A 6,000-nucleotide genomic window follows, 5' to 3' on the forward strand; every position below is an offset into this window, starting at 1 on the left:
AGAAAGTTCTACCAGTGTTTGAGAACTGCTTGCATAGACTAAATGAGAGCATAGTTAAAGAAACTATACAGCAAGAGGCAAGGGCTGTAACAGATGAGGTCATTAGTACATCATGCAGCTCCAAATTCAGAATGGAGCCTGTTATTTTTACAGAAAGGACAAAAATGTACATGCTTGGGATCAACGTGGAAAAAACATGTAGCTGCAATGGTGTCCACATTAATGAAATATGAAACCCAAACCCTCAACTTCATGCACCAAATCCATGATTTGCAGCTAAATCAGCTACATGCTACGAGCACCTGGCACGTCTGTAAAGCCACAGAAGATCATGGAAATCTAGTCTTGTTGAATGGTGCTACAGACATAGGAATCTCTGGTATAATCTCTCTCTCATAGCATTTGCACCCTAAACCAAAGTGCCTGGGATCAAATAAGACAAACCAGATCTCAAGCATTAACTCCAGCTCTTTATCATTTACTCAAAAGTAAAATCAATGGAAAGTATCCGGTTCAAGGGAGACCACCAAGAAGAAAACAGGGCATTTTTACAAACCAAAAATAGCCTGCAATTAAAGTATTTCTTGGTACCTCTCAACCATACCAAAGCAATTTAATAGTACAATTTTTATATTCCTCATGTTCTCAGTCTCATCACCATTCTCAAGTACAACCACCAGTGGCAATAGCACTGCTTTTGTCTGTCTGGACAAGTGATTTAAGAGCACTGCATGATGATTCATTCAGACATATGCAATTAGAAAGAGAAACTGATCCCTACTGTCTGGGTGCCAGGACAAACCCTAACAGCCGGCATCCAGGAATGGAGAATTTCACAAGCGCTCCCTACCCACTTCTGGAAAGCTGGGAGCTACTGGGGGAGGCAGTGATCATATTTGCACTGATTTGTTAATCAGGTGAGACAGCAGAGACTGGATTTGTCTGAACAAGTTAGCACACCACCAAGATGGAGGGGAACGAGGAGGGGTAGTGGTGTAAATAAGCAGTTCCATGCCCTGCAATGCAGTACAGAACATCTTTCCAGTGTTCACTTGCGATAACTCAGGTGCACCCCTGCCAGAAGCAGCCTCTGTTGGCAGACACTGACCAGAACAGCCACACTCCCGTACAGTTACAAACGTGGTGATCAGATCCTCCGGGAGCAGCGACTGCAAGAACAGCACAGACTACAGCTTGATTTGATCCGATTTGGTCCACTTCCTCTTTTCATTACCAACGAGATAAAAAGCCAGGAATGTAAGAAGGCACTAACTTCTCAGAGAGCGCTGAAATCAAAAGCATGGAGAATCAGTGCACTATAAAACTGCTCCCAAATCTGCACTTTTTAACCATAGACTCCATGTCGATACCACATAAGGTCTGTCCCATAAATTTGCCAATGTAGGACAACTGCAACAACTCTGTGAGATTGAACTGAACTCAGCAAATATAGAATAAACTAGTTATTCTGGAGCAAGTTAAACTACCTGTGATCATAACCAAGCACTGGAAATACCAGCTCAAAACTTACCTAGAGAGCCAACACTAAACAGCTTTTTCTAAGTGACAGAATTCAAATATTTACACTGAGTAACAGCACGAACAACTTTGTCTCCACCCTGACAGAATTTACTGCATTCAAGAGACTGCAGTCTGACTCTTAATACTGCTGTGCAAGACAGAAACTGCTACCACAGTAACGAGCAGAGCGATGGCAGATTTTCATGTCTGGCTGGGGAAGGAGCAACAACTGACACCTAAGGGAAAGAAAATACATCAGAAATTAAACTAACTTCTGTGAAACCAGATTGACCTTGGGCTAAAAGCCAGGACTGAAAAGGCTCTTCTGTAAAACACCTTTGATGACTTATCAATAGAAGCTGCTGCATTAGACTACTATTCCATTAAACCCCAGTTTAATGTTTCCCCAACATTTAAAACCACAAATAAACACTATATTGTACAAGTTGACTGGATTTAAGCCAAAACGAAACTAGAAAAGATGACAGGTTTCTTAAGTCTATTCAGACTGATTATAAATGATGATTTATTACCTAAAAAAACCCTAAAAGCTCCTCAAGAGCACTAAAATGCTATCTAATGAAGAATGCTGTAGTTATTATACTCCAAATATGGCCACAATGAACGTTTTATTGTACTTGCGTCTTTCTGAGGCTAAGCTGAAATACTGCAATGTGTGTGCAAGTGTCTGTTGTACTTCACATACTGACAGGCTTTGTGTCATCTAATTAATTAACTTTGAGAAACAGACTAAAAAAAATTTAGATTTTTCCAGTGCTTTGGAAAAAAGAAAGGAGGAAGACTTCACAGAGGAGAAGGAAAGCCTCACCCACTACATTCAGAATAGCTGATGGACCAATGCAGTTCCACAAGGTGCAAAGAGATTCTTCAAAATGGGAAACAAAGAGGAAGAAATCCAGCATTGCCCTCTCATAGAGGCTCCCGCCCCAGAGTGCGCAAGACACCCAGTCTGACAAGTCAGAATCACCTTCTTTTGGAATGAAGACACAAGAGCACACTAGTAAGAGAAAGTGGGCAATACTTTACTTGCTGCAGCCAAGATCGGAGGCAAAAGTGCTTTTTCGACAGGCTCCAAGCCTGGGCTGCTACGGACAGCGCCACAGCTTCTGTCTGCTAAGCTAAACATTAATAAGTAAAAGGCCCATTCTGAAGGCCTGGGGAATTCTGTATGAACAGCAGTAATAATACCAAGCTCTTGCACAGCACTTTGCATAAGCAGACATCCAGATATTTCAGAAAAGAAGCCAGCAACATAAGCGCCATGTTACAGACAGGGAAACTGATTAAGAAATGCAGAGATCAAAATCAAAGAGCAGGTGACCAAATTTTTGGGTTTTTTTTAAAGGAAAGCAAAATGACGGTTTTTATCTGAAAGAGGGTAGATTCAGACTAGATAGAAGGAATAACATTTTTATGATGAGGGTGATGAGACAGTGGAACAGGTTGCCCAGAGAGGTGGTAGATGCCTCATCCCTGGAAACATTCAAGGTCAGGCTGGATGGGGCTCTGAGCAACCTGACCTAGCTGAAGATGTCCCTGCTTATGGCAGGGGGGTTGGACTAAATGACCTTTAAAGGTCCCTTCCAAGCCAAACTATTCTATGAGTCTATGACATTTATAGGATTTTAGTTAGACACTGAAATAAGCTGCCTTCCAAGGATGTAGAAGCTCTGTCACTGGAGCTTTTTAAGAGTAGGACAGGCTTAAAGCAGAAATGGTGTAGACCTGCTGACCCCTCACCAGGAGCAGAGACACATCATTGGGGTCAACTCTTGAGATCTCTTCCCGCTTTATTTCCATGTTTTACAAGTGGAAGCGACCAAGTACAACCCAAATATCTGCTGCACATTTTCAGCAGATCACCCTCTAGTATGTAAAGCACAATAATAAATGTTTAATCAAAACTTCCATACCCTAGCTACACTAAAAACATACAAAATCAGGATAGGCCAGCTTAAAAACAAATACCCAAAAGCTCCAAGCTATACTTCGTACTCCATCTGGTACAACAGCCCGTTCCCCCAGCAACAAAAGGCTGATGCAGGAAAATTCTGACAGGCCACACAATAGGTAACAATCTTCCAAACTTATTGTTTCTTCTTCCACCCACCAATTACTCTTCCCCTGCCTCCTGTAAGATTTTCAGTCCTGTATGTTTTGTTCTTAGTCTCATCTGTAGGTAGACATGCAAATGTCTAATCTTTTTATGATTGCTATTAAGCACTTGGTCTCAAAGAGCTCTTACAGTACATACATTGAATAAAAATGTTTTTGTCAAAGTTTAAGGCAATAAGATTCAGTTATTTGCTCTTGCACTCTGAGAACGGACAAAGACACACAGCTCTTCTCTATCCTGTTCACTATTTAACCCAGGACCAAACAGTAAGCATTCCAAATTATTTCTTCCAATATATACCATCACGCATTTGTCAACACTGCCTTGTATCTGCCATCTGACTTTGAAGTTCCTTACAGAGGTCTCAAGTCCCCACTATCATGAATAACTGACATGGCTGGCAGTTTTGCCATCTTATCACTCTCCTTCTTTTCCAAAGACTTAGTACTTATTTTAAGCACCTGACTCTCACCCAACTCAGCAGGGCACTAACTTCCACAAGGTGGCAAACTGACCCTCATTAAACAGAGCATTTAGTTTGGTATTTGAAATTCCTTATATGAAAGCCCAGATCCTCCCCTCTCACTGAATTTCCTGTGATATTATCACCACAGGAACATTATGGATTTAGATGACAGAATCACATACGTTCTCCAAGCAATTTTTAAGCTCTTCCTCTTTGTAAGCCCCTAGAAGTTTTCCCAAGGAGTAGGAAACCCTTTTAGACACACAGCATAAGTGAACAGCAGTAAAGCACAGAGGAACTGACTTTTCTTTCTCACTGTCACCTTATTTCTCCATGACCTAACTACTGTCCTGTAAGACATGACCAAACTGAAGGCAGAGGGAAGCAGCCCTTGTTTGCACTTGGACTTTAATTCAACCCCTTCCAGTCTCTGTTAATATATTCTGGTTTAGACTAACGTTGGGACACAGATGGCACCCAGCACTCCAGAGTAGTTGCTAATTAAATACCAATACCTAGTGCGTCCACAGCTCAAGTTTTAACACAAAGGCAGTTCAACATCATGTCACAGAAGTTTGGCTGTTGCCTGCAGTTGGGACCAAAGAGCGAGAGTAAGTTACTCTGTGCACTTTATGATGACTCTGGGAAAATCAAAACCATAAGATGGAGTGAATCTTGCCTAGGAGGTACTAACAAATAACATTCTTTATGTTAAGAAATAGAGTTCTGCATCAGAGATGCTCTGTAAGAAATCCTTATAGTCATTTTCACCTGTTTTGCACAAGAAGTCAGCTGTTGGTAGAGAGGACTTATGAGCTGGGGTTGGGGGAAAGGGCTAGTCATCATTCTCATTCAAGGATAGTCTGAAAGGTCCATGTTAAGCGTTTAAAGATAGCTATCCTGTCCTGCATCAAGCTTACTGATCTGAAAAACACAAGAGTCCCAAGTATCATATATGGTTTACCTTCTGCATTCAAAAGTAATCTATATCCTGCCAGGCATACATGAAACAATGCCTAGCAACTACAAGGTCACATGAGCTTACCAAAACCTGCTGTAAAACAGAAGTTGAGCTAGGGACAGTGTAGAGAACACTGTGCCTTTCCACTCCCACCACCAGATGCCCAGCAGCAGGTGCTCTTCCTCCAGTCAAGAACGGACCAATAACCCCCACGCGTGCAACTTCAAACAGCGAGGCCAAATCACATGCAAACACAGACCCACTCTCCTGATACCTCCCCATTCAAACAACGAGCTTCTGCTTCATGAAGCACCAACATGGCACCTTGGTTAAACGCTAAGCTCTCTTTCTACAGCTGGGCCTTGCATTGCCGACCAGCACAAACCAGTTCGGATGAAGAGACTACTCCTCGCACACGCAAAGCCAGCCCCCCTGCTTTAACACGGGCTATTTATCGGGCAGAGATATACAGAAACCCCCGGAGAGCCCCAGAAAGGCCCACGGGAAGGCCTGCGAGTGCTCCTCACCAGCCCGCCGCCTCAGCAGCCTGCACCGCGGCTGGGGCGCTCGCCAGGGAGCGCCAGGGGACGCGCCGCGGCCCCCGGACAGGTCACGCCCTGCCTCAGGCAACCACCTCCCTGAGGGGGCTCTCCTCAGGGGAGGCCCCACCAGAGTCCCCCACCGCAGGGCCCGCCTGGCCGCCGAGAAGAGGGAGCCTTGGGCGGGAGGCGGCTGCCGAGGGCTCAGGACCCGGCGGGGGGGAGGTTAGAAGCTGCCACCGCTCGCCAAGGGAGAGCGGAGGCGGCGGGAGGGGAAGCCATGACACGCCCGCGAGGCGCCCTCACCTGCCCGCCGCTCCGGCCGCCGCGCCTGACCGTCCCCGCGCCGCGCGTCCCTATTGGTCCCCCTCACGCC

The 6,000-nt window shown here is 44.6% G+C and overlaps 1 protein-coding gene across 3 annotated transcripts in view; it reads right to left on the reverse strand.

Moving 5' to 3' along the window:
• NUP93 (nucleoporin 93) overlaps positions 1 to 6,000 on the reverse strand; it is an 86,365-nt gene extending 80,365 nt beyond the window's left edge. Inside the window, exons 1-2 of one of the 3 annotated variants that reach the window (XM_075510498.1) lie at positions 5,170 to 5,542; positions 4,896 to 5,048 (exon numbers count right to left, since the gene is read on the reverse strand). The gene's annotated coding sequence lies outside the window, so the exon portion shown is untranslated. Of the gene's footprint in view, positions 1 to 4,895; positions 5,049 to 5,169; positions 5,543 to 5,930 lie in introns of those variants that run through there. The other 2 variants (XM_075510497.1, XM_075510499.1) reach the window with 2 other exon arrangements.

The sequence above is a fragment of the Mycteria americana genome, chromosome 8, assembly GCF_035582795.1.
Source record: "Mycteria americana isolate JAX WOST 10 ecotype Jacksonville Zoo and Gardens chromosome 8, USCA_MyAme_1.0, whole genome shotgun sequence".
NCBI lineage: Eukaryota > Metazoa > Chordata > Aves > Ciconiiformes > Ciconiidae > Mycteria > Mycteria americana.